The sequence below is a fragment of the Gobio gobio genome, assembly GCF_949357685.1.
Source record: "Gobio gobio genome assembly, chromosome: 10".
Classification (NCBI taxonomy): Eukaryota; Metazoa; Chordata; class Actinopteri; order Cypriniformes; family Gobionidae; genus Gobio; species Gobio gobio.
In genome coordinates this window covers 39,361,884-39,379,428 of record NC_137116.1, presented here as the reverse complement: position 1 = coordinate 39,379,428, position 17,545 = coordinate 39,361,884, and the positions used below count along the sequence as shown (strand labels likewise).

The window sequence follows — 17,545 nt, the reverse complement described above, 5'->3', positions numbered from 1 at the left end:
ATCATTTATTTATAGTGACAGTGAAAGTGACATGGCGTGAAGTATGGTAATACTCGGAATTTGTCCTCTGCATTTTAACCAATCCAAGTTAGTGCACACACATTAGGAACAGTGAGTAGTGAACACACAGAGTGCAAGCCGTGAACACACACGGAGCAGTGGGTTTGCTGCGGCTCCTGGGGAGCAATTGGGGTTATGCGCCTTGCTCAAGGGCACCTCGGTCATTTCCTGCCAGTATTGAGAATCAAACCCGCAACCTCTGGGTTACCAGTCTGACTCTCTAATTAACCATTAGGACACAACTTCCCCTACCACTCTAAAAAAAAATATGATCATAGGGGAACCACTTTAAGTGCTGTATAGCACCAAATCTTGGTGCTTCAGTGGTTCTTCAGCGGTTCTTTGGGATGACTGAGGTGCTATATAGCACCGCTACCATATACAGAACCTGTTAAGATATGGTGCTATATAGAGTGTAATATGATATTCTAATTTCGATCTCGAAGTAGAGTAATGTTATAATATGAATTTCAACACACTCAGTTGTATTTTTAGTATGATTGTTTTGACCAAGTAAGACAGGGATGCATTTTAATTAGTCAAATAAAAGTGACCGTAGTAAAGGAAAGTAGTAATTCAGCAGCACTGGTTTCATTAGAATTCAATAAAATAATGTGAATTTAAATCGGGGGTCTCCAATCCTGCTCCTGGAGGACCACTTTCCTGCAGAGTTTAGCTCCAATCCAAATTAAACACACGTGAACCAGCTAATCAAGGTCTTGCTCGGCATACTAGAAACTTCCAGGCAGGTGAAACTTGAGGCAAGTTGGAGCTAAACTCTGCAGGACAGTGGCCCTTCCAGGACCGACTTTGGACACCCCTGTTTGAAGTGATCAAATATAACTGTATCACAGTTTAAGTTCCGGGAAAATAGTTAAACGGAACTTTAATCATAAAATAAACCAACAACGAAACAAAAGGAGCAGCAGCGGCCGACTGCACATATAAGCAAAATAAAAGCTCCGGAGCCTCTCCATGGGACTTGAGTGTCGCGCAGGACCCACAGGTGTCTCTCATTAACATTCGCTCCACCGGCCTATTCCGCAACCCTGGGTCTCGGCCCCGCCCTGCTTCATACCACAGTAACGTTAATAAAACTAATACATTAGCTCATCCATGAACATGATTTCTGCCTGAGTCCCATCAAATTGCTTTCCTTCGGCTGTGGAGGTGAAGACAACAACTCCCATGATTCATCAAGCTACGCCTTTGTTATTGCTTTGAATAAGCAACCTCTAGGGGTGAAACTTACATACTGTGCCTTTAAGGCCAGTCGGATAGTACATGTATAAGGAGCTGCAACATTATACATTCAAATTAGTGGTGGGCTGTTATCGGCGTTAACGTGCTGCGTTAACGTGAGACTCTTATCGGGCGATAAAAAAATATCGCCGTTAATCTATTCTCAAAGTTGGGTTGGGAGCAAAGTTGGGATACTACGCAAGCTATGATGACTTTCACCTTGATAGTATAGCGCGGATGTATACCTAGCCGAATTGCACCGTAGGGGGCGAGAGAACGAACCTGTGTGTATGCCTACTAGTGTTGTCAAAAATATCCATATTTCGCTATGTATCGGAGCGCTCTCCTCTCCTCTCCGACCGACAGTGAGTTGACACGCACCCGCCTCCTCAAATTCAGTCTGTTTAATCCTCTGAACAGTGCGAACGCGTGTTCTGCTGGATTTTTCTTTAGCGTGTTAGTATTGGTGTGACCGGTCTGAATTTGGCGCGGGGTTGCACATGAGTCATTCCACGAAACCGGTACGATTTGGACTTACACATTTTTAGATTTTTTACTAAAATGTATTACTTTTCTGAACACCCCACAACATAAATGACATACTTAACTTGCAGAAAAATATATTTTCCCATCTCAGGCATCAAATCCCTATTATTATTGGTTACTTTTTCAAGATATGGGCACTATTAATCCTCAACCCCGTTATGGACACTATGGGAGCTCTCTGAATGCGATTATAAAATGTATTTGTAATGAAATCAACATTTTCCTATTAATCAGATGTCCCTCCCACTAATTCAGTAATTGCAAATATAAAAGTTGCATAAAATGTCATACTTTTGCTGTACTAAAGTCTGAAATGGGCCCTTTTTGTAACAGGAACCTCATCATTTTGGATCAAAGATGCATCTTAACTTCAGAATTTTAACTAAAATCAGTATTGTTATGATTGCTCTGAACATTTCAGATTGAGTTCAATAAAAATGTATTTACTTTTTTATACACTTAATAAAAAAAATAAAAAAAATGTAGGTGTGACGGGGTTGAGACTGGGGTAACGGGGTTGAATATGGTAACGGGGTTGAAGAGACAAATACAGCTTGACATATAAATAGTTACTCAGTTACTCAAATTCAATTAAATATTTTCTACAAACACTATTTCATAATGTAACCAAGAAAGACAACAGATATAAATTGCAATTGAACTGAGTTTTATTAACCCAACTGCAGGAAAATAATAAATGTACACAATAACATAGTATTGTGTGTGTGTGTGTGTGTGTGTGTGTGTGTGTGTGTGTGTGTGTGTGTGTGTGTGTGTGTGTGAGAGAGAGAGAACGTGTGTTTGTGTGAACATGTGTGTGTGTGTGTGTGTGTGTGTGTGTGTGTGTGTGTGTGTGTGTGTGTGTGTGTGTGTGTGTGTGTGTGTGTGTGTGTGTGTGTGTGTTTGTGTGTGTGTGCGTGTGCATGTGCGTGTGTGCTTTGTGGCATTCAAAGTCTGTCCCAGAAAAAGGAATCTGGTGGATGGCTGTCAAAACGACGAGCAGCCATCAATCAGATGTTTTTTCAGTCAGTAAAACGATAACATACAACCTAAACAACTAATAGTACTTTTATTAAAGGTGCACTGTGTAACCCTAAATGGACAAACTGCTCTACAGAGCGTTAGCTACTCTCTGCTGTCTCAGATGACGGCATCTTTGTCCTGTGTCGCCACCGTAGCTTCTCTATGAGCTTCGAAATGGAGGGGTGAGCAGTGTGCTGTTGCAATTCACAACCTCACCACTAGATGCCGTTAAAATTTACACACTGCACCTTTGACTACACGTTTAATTTTCTAACACTTTCTATCTCTCAGCCTAGTCATTTACCAACACTCTTAACCGCTCATTGCTCTACCTTGAAGATTCTGGCTGTGGATACTGTCTTGGGGCATGATCTGGACTTTGTGGAGGAGTGGTTAAAGGGTTAGTTCACCCAAAAATGAAAATTCTGTCATTAATGACTGACCCTCATGTGGTTGGACACCCGTCAGACCTCCGTTCATCTTCAGACACAAATGAAGATATTTTAGTGTAAATCTGATGGCTCTGAAAAGCCTCCATTGGCTCAATGCACTTTACACTCTCAAGACCCTTAAAAGACACACTGTTAGACTTTACCGCAATTTTACAGTTACTTACCGCAAAAAAGCCCAGTAAAATACCATTTATATTATTTACGGTTAGCTACTGTAATATGCACTGCATTGTGGGTATTTTTAATGAAATTTACAGTAACTTACTGTATATGGGAATTTGCAGTATTTTACTGTTTACGTAAAAGCAGTAGTGCTACTGTAAACAAAGAATACACACAAACACACACACACACTGGATGTTTAAAAGTTAAATAAAAACATGTGGATGGAAGGATGTAAAATTAGTTCTTTGTGGGAGACAAAGAAGTAATTTTTATATTTAGTATTTTCTCCTACCCTTTTCACATTTTCGGGTTTCTCAGAGCGGAAGTCGTCATAGTTGGGTTTAATTTTATAGCGGTGAATGAGAGAATACAATAATTATATATTTTTTGTGTGCCCATTTGCTCAAATAGCAAAAGAAAAACTCCACAATAGTGATTTCACAACTTTCAAAAAGAGGAAAAAATAGAGTATAGAATAAATAGAGTAAAGTATTAGTGTTATAAATGTATTTCGAATTCGCCTCATAGGAGGAGCTTCTGCCAGCGGCTCTTCTCGTTGAGAAATGACTGACATGGGCTGTGTTTACACGTCTTTTTGTGTTAAAACTGTTAATGTGTGACAAAACGTAGTTTTAAGACTTTTTTAGTCGGTAATGTAGTTGTTTAAAGCTCAAATCTGTGGTTTATTTATAAGAAGAGTGCCTATTTTAACATTTTATCTGGTGTTTTCGGAGATGTGAGCTCCAGTGAGTCAGCGGCGTTCAGCGCTTGTTTACCCGGCGAGAGTAGACTTTCCTCGGCTAGCCCTTCTGACGTCTGCCGCTGGCTCTGATGTCTCTGTGGCGTCTCCAGCTATAATTAGTCTTGTGGAGATTTAACGGCCCATATTTGCTCTCATGGATCTATAATTTGTTCCCTGGCAAATCGTTTAGGCTGAGGGCAAAGTGAAGTTTCATTACTTGTTTATTTTTCGGCTATAACTGTACGTTGCAAAATAAAATGACGGATCATGAGATATAAAATGCTAACGGTAGGCTACACACACACACCTACTGTTAGCATTTTATATCTCATGATCCGTAATTTTATTTTATTTATTATTATTTTAATGCCAGAGTAATACCAGTACAAGTGTGGTGATATAAATGTAATTTTTAAATGTTTAAAAAATATATTTATAAACTTTGCTTACACCTCACACAATTTAAATTGTTTACTCGCGTGCCAAGCCCGCGCAAATGAGGTTTGTGTCGAGTGCGCGCATAACGGACGTCCCTGCCTGTGGATCGGATCGCCAGACACCAGCTGCGAGCTTTCCTGAGGTAAGAAGTTTTTATTTGACAAATTTGTCACAAATGTCTTTGATACTTTTAAAACGTAAACCAATATCCATTAAATATAGCTACATATATGAAGAAAGTAAATAATAATATCGAATTGCTATTACTAACGTATATGACAGTCTCGGGGAACTGTTCATTTTCCTCAAGAACCGCTTTCATAACCCATTAAATTTGCATACAATTGACTAACTGTTACCTGCATTGTACATTATGTACCAAATGTTGTATTTACGCGAACAATGGTTTCCGTCTTTTCACGGCCAGTTATAGTTACATATTTTCGTTGACAGTTAAATGTGTGTGACGCCATTTGAAGTAACGTTAGCGGTGTCAAAGGCTGTCTCGCGCGCCCTCTCTCTCTCTCTCTCTCTCTCTCTCTCTCTCTCTCTCTCTCTCTCTCGAAAATAGAACATTTACGCCAGTGTATACACCAGAGGATTAATATATATTCAAGTAAAATAATAATTAGTTCAAGTATGTTCATTGTGGCTTCTTATTTATTATATTATTTCATATGAATTCATTTTTACATGCCACTGAAGGCTCTATTATTGTCTTCTCTCTTTTTTCAGTGTTGATAGTCATTTGATTGTGTAAGTGGTCAATCTAGCAGTCATCCTATATCTGTGAATTATCATGTGCATAACATTTAGGCACCATTATAGTCAATAAACATTAATGAAAATTTCTTATTTTTCTCTCTTGTGTCAACAGGAGCTAACAACACCCCAGAAAGAGCCACAGCACTGAGCATCTTTGGCTTTGTAAGTATATATTTTGACTAACATTATGTGATTAACGTCTTTTAATGCATTTGCCTGCATTTCCTACTTGGCATCTATTTGTTATCTTGTTGTGACTGTTTAGTCTCATGTGGGATATGTCACTGCATAACATGACAAAGTAATTAAAAATGATTCATTGTATGCACTTAAAAATTTGTGTAACACTTTACAATACGGTTCATTAGTTAACTACATTAGTTAACATTAACTAATAATGAACTGCACTTATAAAGCATTTATTTATCTTTGTTAATGTTAATTTCAACATTTACTAATGCATTATTAAAATCTTGCTAACATTAGTTAATGCACTGTGAACTAATATGAACAGCTGGATTTTTATGAACTAACGTTAACAAAGATTAACTAATGCTGAACAGAGGTGTTGTTCATGGTTAGTTCATGTTAACTAATGCATTAAAGGGTTAGTTCACCCAAAAATGAAAATTCTGTCATTAATTACTCACCCTCATGTCGTTGGAGACCCGTAAGACCTCCGTTCATCTTCAGAACACAAATGAAGATATTTTAGTTGAAAGCTGATGGCTGAGAAAGGCTTCAGACAGGCCTCCATTGGCATTCAGTACATTGACACTTCCAAGATCCATGAAAGGCACTTAAAACGTTGTTACAAAGTCCATCTCACCACAGTGGCTCTACAATAATTTTACGATGCGACGACAATAGTTTTTGTGCGCAAAAAAAAATCAAAATAACACCTTTATCCAACTTGTTCTCGACTTCCGTGTGTGCCTCCACGACGCATGCGCGAGAATATGACGCAGATCCGGCGTTCGGGAATCCATGAAATGCACACTTAAGCCCCATTTTGAGAACTACGCCGAGACCTAAAGCACGATCAATGTAGAATCCAACAGCTTAGACACGCGCGTCTTCCTCTGCTCGTAAACAAATCGCTTCTGGGTCATATGTCCGAACGCCGGATCTGCGTCATATTCTCGCGCATGCGTCGTGGAGGCACACACGGAAGTCGAGAACAAGTTGGATAAAGATGTTATTTAGATTTTTTTTGCGCACAAAAACTATTGTCGTCACATCGTAAAATTATTGTAGAGTCACTGTGGTGAGATGGACTTTGTAACGATGTTTTAAGTGCCTTTCATGGATCTTGGAAGTGTCAATGTACTGAATGCCAATGGAGGCCTATCTGAAGCCTTTCTCAGCCATCAGCTTTCAACAAAAATATCTTCATTTGTGTTCCGAATATGAACGGAGGTCTTACGGGTGTCCAACGACATGAGGGTGAGTAATTAATGACAGAATTTTCATTTTTGGGTGAACTAACCCTTTAACTAATGTTAACTAATACAACCTTATTGTAAAGTGTTACCAAAATATGTATACATTATTTTATATGCAGATCATATCCAACCAGTGACCAGAAAACAGAGAGACTGAGGAATAGACAGAGAAACGGACAAAGCTGGACTACAACTAAAACCTGAACTAAAAACTAATCATGCAAGTATGTACAGGTGCAAGTATTTAATTATTTGCAATTTCTGAGAGACTTTTATCTTTTAATTTTCAGCCAACCTCGTCTTATGCTGCCTTCATGTGCTAGAAATTTCCTACTTCCCACTTCTGAAGTTGTGATTACGAGCTCATCACATTCAGATTTTGACTTGAGAGGGCGTTCATGTCCAATTTTTTAACTAGGAAACTAGTTCAGTAATTCCTATAGCACGTGAAGGCAGCATAAGATGTCAGTTGAGCAGGAGGTGACGTTTGCCTACCACACCACAGGTGATATGAAGTATATCATATCATGAAATTGCTCTTATAGTCAGGGTGTCCGCGGGGTTGTAAAAGGTAGTAAATGAAATTAGCCAAAATTAAGGGCATTAAAAAGTAGTAAAAAGTACTAAACGTCATCTGACGAGGTATTAAATTTTCGAGCCCAATTTTTTTTAGATAAATTTGTCAATTTGGCCTTTTTTTTCTAAAATTCGCGTGGATTTATTTATATGTTTAGAGTAGGACCTGCGCGATATCGTGTGAGGTGGTGTTCGTTCGCGCGCGCTGAAACAAACTGGGTCCGCGGCTGGCTTGCTGACAAACATGTACGCGAGCTCGCTTCCATTCAGTAATTAAAGCATGGGGAAATGCAAGTTTTCGGACCTCTGGCTGGAGGACTCACGATTTAAAGACTGGCTTAGGCCAGTAGTTTGCAACAGCCACGAGGCTTATTGCCACGTCTGCAAGAAGACAATTAATATAACCTGGGTGGGGGTGAATGGCGTCAAATCGCATATGTAATCAAATAGTCACCAAGCTAGGATGCGCGGACGTAGCGAGCAGCTTCCCATATCAATGTTCTGCTTTACAGATGCATCAACGACCTCAACCTCCACTGCTTTGCCCTCAACCCCGACTGCTCTCCCGATTCAAACCACTGCCAGTAGCCTAACGTTAGTCTAGCAGCATCATCAACAGGTGCGTGACAGGCGTCAGACAGCAGACGCTATGCCCTATCACCACCGCTACATTGCGAGCTGAGGTGCTGTGGTGTTTAGACCTTGCAACTAAACACCACTCTTTAAATTTGAATCTATGGCATTGAAGAGCTGTTTCGAAATATGCAAGTTGCTTAAAGCTTGGCTTACACTGTGCGATTTCTGTGCGATTTCAGCAAGGTTATCTACTCACACTGTACGAGTAGATCGCATGCGATGTAAAGCCAAAGCTCACGGTTTATATGCTCACACCATGGCTCGGATCGTCGAGCGCGACTTGTCTGCTCACTGTATGAGTGAAGATTTAGCATTTACTATTTATGTATATAAATGATTATTATTATTATTAGGGTAGGCCTACTTTTATTATTAAATTGATAATACATTTAATTTGCTCCCGTGATAATTTCATAATGCATCAATGCACAACCGACATGTTGCATAATAAAAGAATAGATAGATTAGCTTACTCCTCATTATTTAAATACATTTTGCACAATTAAACAAGGAATTATAGGCCTATAATTAAAATGATTATCAGTCTATAATATGTCAGAACACTACAATAATATCAGTATTATCAGAAAGTAAGAGCAGCTTTATTTAAAAAAAAACTTGTTTAACACGAAATGGGCCTATACTTCTCTTTTAATTTGTTTCACAATATGGGCCAAAAGAGAAATATTAAGAATATAAATTCAGACAGTTATAGGCTATACGTTATCAGCATATGTTAAAGCAGATTTATATAAATAAAGAGATATCTCTTGTCTCTGTGAGAATATGCGCCGAAAGCTTGTCAGATTTTACGTTCACTTTCAGTAGTGAATAATTGACCAGGTTTGAGACTTCACCGACTCTCGCACACATTACGTTTTTGTGTGATATCCACTGACTCGCCTTCATGATTTAAAACGAAAAAGAAAAAAAATCTATATTGCGCCGTGAAAATTGCTCTGTACACTGCATGAACTATGAAGAAGATGTCTCCTTCCACTTCTGTCTTTATTTCTATTCTCATCTCTGTGGGCAGCTGATGTTAAGTTATAATGACCTCGTTACATTGTGATGCAATATGTTATTCCATTTGGAAAGATATTTCATTTACGCTACTATAGTTGCAGCTTGAAGTCGCGCTGGTATTAAAAAATATTTTGAAGGTATTAAAAAAGGTAGTAAAAGGTATTAAATTCAACTTAAGAAGTTCTGTATATACCCTGATAGTGTATGGAATGCTTTTTAAAGAAAATTTGCGGGGGGGGGAAAGGAAAATGTTTAGATGAAGTAATGGAGATGGTGTGAACATGGCCTTTACATGTTCCAGCGTGAGCTGGAGGGAGGTGTCTTCCGTCAGCAGCTTGCTTTCTGATTGGGTATTGTTGCGTTTCACATGATAATCTCCAGAGCGCACACGCTTGTCCTCGGGATAGAGATATATAATATAAGTATAACTATGAATAATAATAATATAACAAGTATAACTATGAATAACTGCTGTTGCACAAGTTGTTACCTCATCTGTCCATGAACAAATTTAGATGAGATAAACCATTTCTCACACATTTTCCCTCTGTTTTGTTTCAGATCAGCCATCAGTAGTTTACCAGTAGGGAGGCCAGCCAAGACCAGCTGGGGTATTTTGTTCATATTTTTTGTTGCCATATCGTCATGATCTCTGCTTTGATTTGTTGTAATGAATTCAGTTCTCTATTTTTTTTCTGTTTTTTGTAATTGATTGTGACGGTGAATAAAAAATATACTGATGTACATGGACTCAAGTCTCTTATTTGGAATTTATTAAATGTATTATTTATTTTATTGCATTCATGTAAAATATTCAAAATAAAGTAATAACATATTAACATGCATATTTTGTAAAATAAAAAGTAAAATAAATTACAGTAAAATTACTGTAAAAAATATTATACTGTAAAAATAAATTGCGGTAAGGGCATCATACTGTAAAATTAAATTGCGGTAAGGGCATCATACTGTAAAATTAAATTACGGTAAGGGCATCATACTGTAAAATTAAATTGCGGTAAGGGCATCATACTGTAAAATTAAATTACGGTAAGGGCATCATACTGTAAAACACATTTACAGGTAAGCTACTGTAAAGGGGCAATTACAGTAACTTACTGGCAATAGTGCTGCCAGTAAGTTACCGCAAAAATACAATAAAATGTCTAACAGTGCTAAAGACGTCGATACAAAGTCCATCTCACTACAGCGGCTCTACAATAACTTTATGAATCGGCGAGAATAGTTTTTGTGCGCAAAAAAACCCTAAATAACGACTTATATAGAGATGACGATTTCAAAACACGACTCACTGATTCATAACCCTTCGAAGCTTCATGATGCTTTGTTTTGAAATCGTCATCACTATATAAGTCGTTATTTAGGGGTTTTTTGCGCACAAAAACTATTCTCGCCGATTCATAAAGTTATTTTAGAACCACTGTAGTGAGATGGACTTTGTAACGACGTCTTTAGTGTCTTTTAAGGGTCTTGAGAGTGTAAAGTGCCATTGTGCCAATGGAGGCCTTTCAGAGCATCAGATTTACACTAAAATATCTTCATTTGTGTTCTGAATATGAACGGAGGTCTGACGGGTGTCGAACGACATGAGGGTAAGTATTTAATGACAGAATTTTCATTTTCGGGTGAACTAACCCTTTAAGTTCTTCAGTGCTTCTCTCCTCTCCTTGCTTCTTTTGTAAGCTTCTCTCCACTTTCTACGCTTCAACTGCTGTTGTCTTTCACTCATCTCATTGATTCCTTTCTTTTTCCCTGTCTCTACATTTTTTCTCCATCTCTGGCGCTCATTCTTCAGGTATTTCTCCCTTTTTTCAGGATCAGCATTTAGGCGTGCACGATACTGCCTCTGCCTTTCTGCTGCTGTTGTCGGTGCCATCTCAGACTCATAGATGTCTGTAGATGTTTAAATCATTAAATCAAACATTCTTTCAGAGCAATTTACTTAACACTGAGATGTGAAAATCTAGGCAGAACACACATTATGCACGCACACACACACACACACGCACACACACGCACACACACGCACACACACACACACGCACACACACGCACACACACGCACACACACGCACACACACACACACACACACACACACACACACACACACACACACACACACACACACACACACACACACACACACACACACACACACACACACACACACACACACACACCTTTAACATTGACATTACTACATTCAACATATGCCTGTGGTAAAAGACTTTTGATCAAATATAATAATTAATTTAAATTACTGGATAACTTCAGAACCAAAGTGTTAAACACAACCCCATCACAATCTCACAACCCCGTTATGATCGAAGAAGTAACGGGGTTGAGTGTGACGGGGTTGTGATTTTTTGCTCAAAATGGCCACTGCTCTACATGTAGTGAGTAACAGGAGAGCACTTGGCATGCATGATATTAAGAAATCATGTATATTATTAAAATAACAAAGTTCATTTTCACAAGTAATAGTTTTCTATCTTTATTTGATGTAACGGGGTTGAGTCGTTAAGCTTGACAACCACAATATCACAATATAAATAAGTTATAATTGTAAGAGAAGGTGGTAATACCTGTGTCTGCACACAATGTTGTTCAGAAGACTTATATGATGTCACTTCCAGTTGTTGATGTCACGTAAGGATCAATTCATTATTTTTATGGGGGAGAATGATGTGTGTAACGGGGTTGAGGGGTTACTGAGGTACGGAACTAAATAATGTGATTTTAATGAATAATCATATATTTGCTTAGAAAAAAAACATTACCAGCTAAAAAGCTAAGATAGATATTTATGGTAATGGCAAAATGTATGGACTTTTTTCTAATTTTATTATTCATATCCCAAGTACACTTTCATAGAAGGCCATGAGGGACGTGACAAAATAGGTGGTGTCAACTGAAAAAACAAGATAATTTCTAATATAAAGATAAAATTGATGTCATGTTTTTTAAACTTTATTAAAGGAGACATTTCAATTTATACAAAAAGCTTTTAAAAATAGATTTTGGTGACCCAATAGATAAAATACACTTAAAAAGGTCAGAGGGACTCAAATTCTACTGGTTTCGTGGAATGACTCACATAACGTTAATTCTACTAATTCCCGCATCTGAAGCGCACACACACATACCGCAATAAAGCCGCCTCTGACATACAGTTGCAAAAATGAGCTCCTTTTTCCAGTTTATTAATGGTAGGGTTGGGTACCGAAACCCGGTGCCAATATGGCACCGGTACCTTTATGACCGGTATGTACCAGACCGAATCAGAACGCAGATTTCGGTGCCTCATTTCGGTGCCACTTAAAATCAAACGTGCTTTCGCGCTTTGGCCGGCGCTGAGCCAGAGACAGACACGCTCAGCGCTCGTCACATATCACAACTATTCAGTGTTTTCATCCACATCATGTTTATTTTAGGTTTCAGACATTTAAATGCTCATAAGTACTAGCAAAAAATACACAATGATGTCTATGGAAGCGGCAAAAACAATCCTTTCAGACAGTTAAGATTGACTAAGTGTTTTATTCACATCAGATACTCGTTATATAGTGACTATACAGTTTACTCTATTCTTCTCCCAGTTCAGCACGTCACTTACTTTCATGTATTTCGTGAGATGAAGATACATGTATGTGATGTAAATCCGACAGATCCGATTCTCTGAGGCGCAAACTAACGTGGCGCCGCCCATCGCGCAGTATAGATCAACTAACACACATTTACTCACACACATATTTGAAAATCAGAATATCAGATAGTTCATGACATAGTTAGAAAGTTTGTGAATATTTTGATTAAAAAAGAAAAAGCGAAATAAACCCGATACAGCTGAGTGAGCGGTCATACAGCGCTATTGTAGCAGCTGTGTGCCATGTGAGAAGCATGACGCGTCTCCATGGAAACAATAAGGTGATGCGCTCTAAAATATTTAGCCAGAGAATATGGTCATATTTCTGCAAAATAAAGCTAAAGCTTGAAGCTGGTTTGTAGCATACCAAGAATACAGACTACTGCTGTTATTACTGTATTTAGAGTTAAATTAGGCCTATTGTAGTTGGGTTAGGTGGCTTTAGTTTTACTGTGAATTTGTTATGTAAATTGTGTTTTGTATTTATTTATATTTACATATTTAAGTATACTTTAAACTTGTAAGAAATTGTTCAATTTAAATAATAATAAAAAAAAATCAATAAAAAGCCATTCTTTAATCTCATCCACTTCGTTTTGTGGATCTTTTTTTAAAGTATCGGTTCAGGCACCGTTTAGGCACCGGTACCGTTTTAAAAGTATCGGTTTGGCACCGGTATCGGAAAAAACCCAAACGATACCCAACCCTAATTAATGGTCAAATGCACTCAAAAATGTCTCAATGTCCATCTTGGTGAGTTTTAACGTAAACACAGTCGTAACCAGCTCACAGGAACAGTGTTTGGGATCCATGCGTGCGTCAGGTCTTAAGGGGACAGAAGTTATTTATTATTCAAACTACAAAAAGACAAACGATCACTTACGAGCACACATATTCTGAATGCCTTCGGCAGAATTCAAATGAGCCATTTTAATCTAGATTAATTCCAAGATTACAGTGAGATTAATCTAGATGAAAAAAATGAATCTATGCCCACCACTAATTAAAATGCATTAAAAAAAAATTGTATATATCAAAACGTTAGACTGATAGTCTCTTTGATGTATGTTCTTGATTAAATCAAATGCCAAATAGTAAATACTATTTCTTGCATAACACCGTGTCTACACCGGACGTGAGTGACGCAACAAAAGACAATAGAACCCATTATAATCAGTGATGTTGTCTACACTGGATGCGGCGTGATGCGACGCCAAAAATCCCAGACAGTAAACTGATGCCTCGTTCTATTTATGACGTAGGCTACTGACACGAAGGACAAATGCTTTGCAACGGTCGCATTGCCACATCCGGTGTAGACACGGCGTAATACTTTGGTATGACTTGAAAACACTTTTACCATAATACGTGATTTGTAAATGAATCTATTATGATGCTTGCATCACATAACCAGCTCCATTTGTAAAGACGTTTGGTTGTTTCTGACGAAGTAAACGTGATTTTTTTATTTTTCATGTTTTTTGCTGCAGTTTAAGAGAAAGACCGGGACTGGCTCATCATTGTTTGTCAGAGACATGCAAGTCGAAACCATTTACAATCCATAATCCCCCAAAATGTATGACAGTTTCATGGCATGTGAGAAATATTTATGGTAAATTCTCAATTCATCATTGGCATGTGTGGAAAAAAAAAGTTATTTTCAAACTTTGACTACATTCATGATTTATTATGTTTAGATACAGCCACACACACAAACATTCATACAAAGTGACTCATACATAGACCAGGTGAAATGTAATGCTCTTGAGGAGTAAACAGCCTCAATCACGGGCACTACAGCAGCAGGATGTGCAAGTGTCAGGTGACCTAAACACCTTCAGTATGGTGATAGCCAAACATATCACAAAAACAGCAGTAAAGATTTATGACTTAAGTTCATCGGTTCAGGTACCTGTGAAAAAAAAAGAAATGAAAGAAAACGGAGAGACAGACAGGGAGTGAAAGAAATGTGGTACGTGTCTGTCTGAGATTCTCGTTGTTCAATGGATGCCAACGGCAGATAGTGCGTTGCAACAAAAGATTCAATTCTCTCTATTTTTTTGTCTCATGACAGACTGTCACTTTTCACTCTGTTCACAAAGGCTGCATTTATTGGATAAAAAATACAGTAAAAACAGTAATATTGTGAAATATAATTATTACTGTTGAAAAATTCTAGTTGAATATATCTTCAGTATTCTTATGCTTTGTCAGCATTGTTTAGAATGTTCAGAATTAGCAACTTGTGATATTTAATTAATTATTGCTGTGGTTTACTTGTGAGATTTTGGTCATATTCCCCACCCTAAGTGATCATGTTATTAAAGCTAGATAGTACTGGACTAGCCTTTTTTAGTAAGATACCAAAATTGGTTTGTTCTATTGTCATGTATGACTATTGTGCAACATAATACATAATATGGTAAATGTGTTATCCTAATAAAAATACAAATTTCTGGAAATTACCACCACAAAATGTGTCATTTTGATCACCAAAAAATATTGTGAAATCCTGGAGGGACTGTATAGAAACCATTCAAAATATTTTTTTATGTTTTTGAAAGATGTCTCTTCTCTCTGTTCAGAAAGGCTGCATTTATTGGATCAAAAATACAGTAAAAACAGTAATATTGTGAAATATTATTATTACTATTGAAAAATTCTCGTTTAATATATCTTCAGTTTTCTTATGCTTTGTAGGCAATGTTTAGAATGTTCAGAATTAGCCACTTGTGATGTTAAAGCGACTACAAGGTATATTGACATAAAATAGATTGGCGGAGAGCAATATAAAAAAAAGGCACGATCACTCCATTCGGTGCTGGAAGCCTGACAGTTTAATAATTTATTCCTGTGATGGCAAAACTGAATTTTCAGCATCATTACACCAGTCTTGTGTCACACGATCCTTCAGAAATCATTCTAATATGCTGATTGGTGCTCAAGTAAAATTTCTTATTATTATTATCATCAATCTTGAAACATTAGCTTAATATTTTTTTTAGAAACCATGATTAATTTTTACATGATTCTTTAATGAAAGCTCAACAGAAAAGCATTTATTTGAAATACAAATCTTTTGTAACATTATAAATATCTTAACTGTCACTTTTGATCAATTTAATGCAACCTTGCTGAATAAAAGAATCAATTTCTTTAAAAAGGTTTGAACAGGTAGTGTATACGGTGGCTATAACTCAATTATACTAAATTAAATCAAGACAGAATTTACATTAACACTTATTTCACACAATATTGATTCAATTCACACAAAAAAAATAGTTCCCAGTATTCTCAAAATGATCAAATATCAGCTGATTCACTAATCATGACATCACTAACAAAGAAATAATTTGCCCTTTGAAATCATGAATCAGTCTGAAAGGTCACAAAAGTCAACTATTTGTCATATTTGTGTTGAGCACACTTATGATCACACTTTTCTTATTTTTTCTACGTCGTGAGGTAAAAGGGAGTGAATATTAACAAGGTACAAGATTGATTCAACATAATAAGAAAATAGAGTAGGGCTGCACCATTATCAGTAAAATAAAATAATGAGTCTGCATTATTCAAGAGTATAAAGGTCACATTAAATTTCTTGCATCTATTTTCTAAATGCATGTTATTGATCTTATTGAGAACGATTCATCGATGTATACGTTTTTGTTTTTGTTTTAAACAGTGACCTTGTAATGTTTAATCAAAATGTCATAACCTGACTTCTGGTAGAAAAACAACAACAGACTAATCTCTGGTGACGTATGCAGGACTTTTCCAATTATTTAGTGCACTGAGAACTGAACTAGACAATGACATCACCGTTTTCGGCAGAACTGTATAAGATGAAATAAGCTAATTTAATAATTAATGATCTTTACAAAGGAACTGAATCAACACTGAACTGACATCAGCTACAAGCTGCTGTACAGCCAAAATGAATGTTTGCATCATTAAATCTTTTTTCTTGTTATCACTGTAAAGCTGCTTTGAAATTATCTGTATTGTATAAAACTATTGTATAAAAGATTTCCTTCGCGTTCTATGCTTGCAGATGACAACATTGTCAAAACGATCCCATGAATACATGAAAACGGTTAAAAACTCTGTATTAATGCTGCCAGGCCAGTTACACTAAAAAAAAAAAGGTTGCATATGGCACCAAAAATGGTTCTTGGCTCGTAATCATAGGAGAACCTTTTTAAGTGCTATATGGAACCAATTTTGGTTCTTCAGTGGTTCTTCAGAGGTTCTTCACCGATTCTTTGACTAAGGTGCTATATAGCACCACTACCATATACAGAACATGTTAAGATATGGTGCTATATAGCACCAAAAGTGGTTCCTCTATGATTATGACAAAGAACCATTTTTGGTGCCATATAGAACCTTTTTTTTTTTTAAGAGTGTACGATGTCACTTTGTAAAGAAAAACTGTGTGTTTTTGTAGTTTACACAGAGATAATAACGGTATCGTTTTCAAAAACTTGCACTTTGAAACCCGTTTTCAAAAGTTTGTGTTTTCAGGCCCCCAAAACGCAGTTATTGTGTAAATGAACGGGCCAAAACGCATTAAAAGTTTTCCAATTTTAACAGTGTCGCGTAAACGACCTCTCAAACCCACCCTTCACCATTTGAGTGCAACACCCACATTTCAATCCCTACATTTTTTGATAATCCATTACATTTGAAAGTCATAATATGGAACAAAAGATCTGTGGCTACTTCCATTTCATCGCATCTTTAAACAACATCATTCCC

At 37.1% G+C, this 17,545-nt stretch overlaps 1 protein-coding gene and 1 long non-coding RNA gene across 2 annotated transcripts in view; one reads left to right on the top strand and one right to left on the bottom strand.

Annotated features, from left to right (window-relative positions):
- The window catches only part of kazna (kazrin, periplakin interacting protein a), a 65,731-nt gene that overhangs the window by 41,690 nt on the left and 6,496 nt on the right, over positions 1–17,545 (bottom strand). The window lies entirely within an intron of this gene.
- On the top strand, positions 4,687–7,100 carry LOC307133147. Its single transcript, XR_013817370.1, has 3 exons — positions 4,687–4,810; positions 5,546–5,595; positions 6,998–7,100. It is a non-coding gene; the product is annotated as an uncharacterized lncRNA (long non-coding RNA).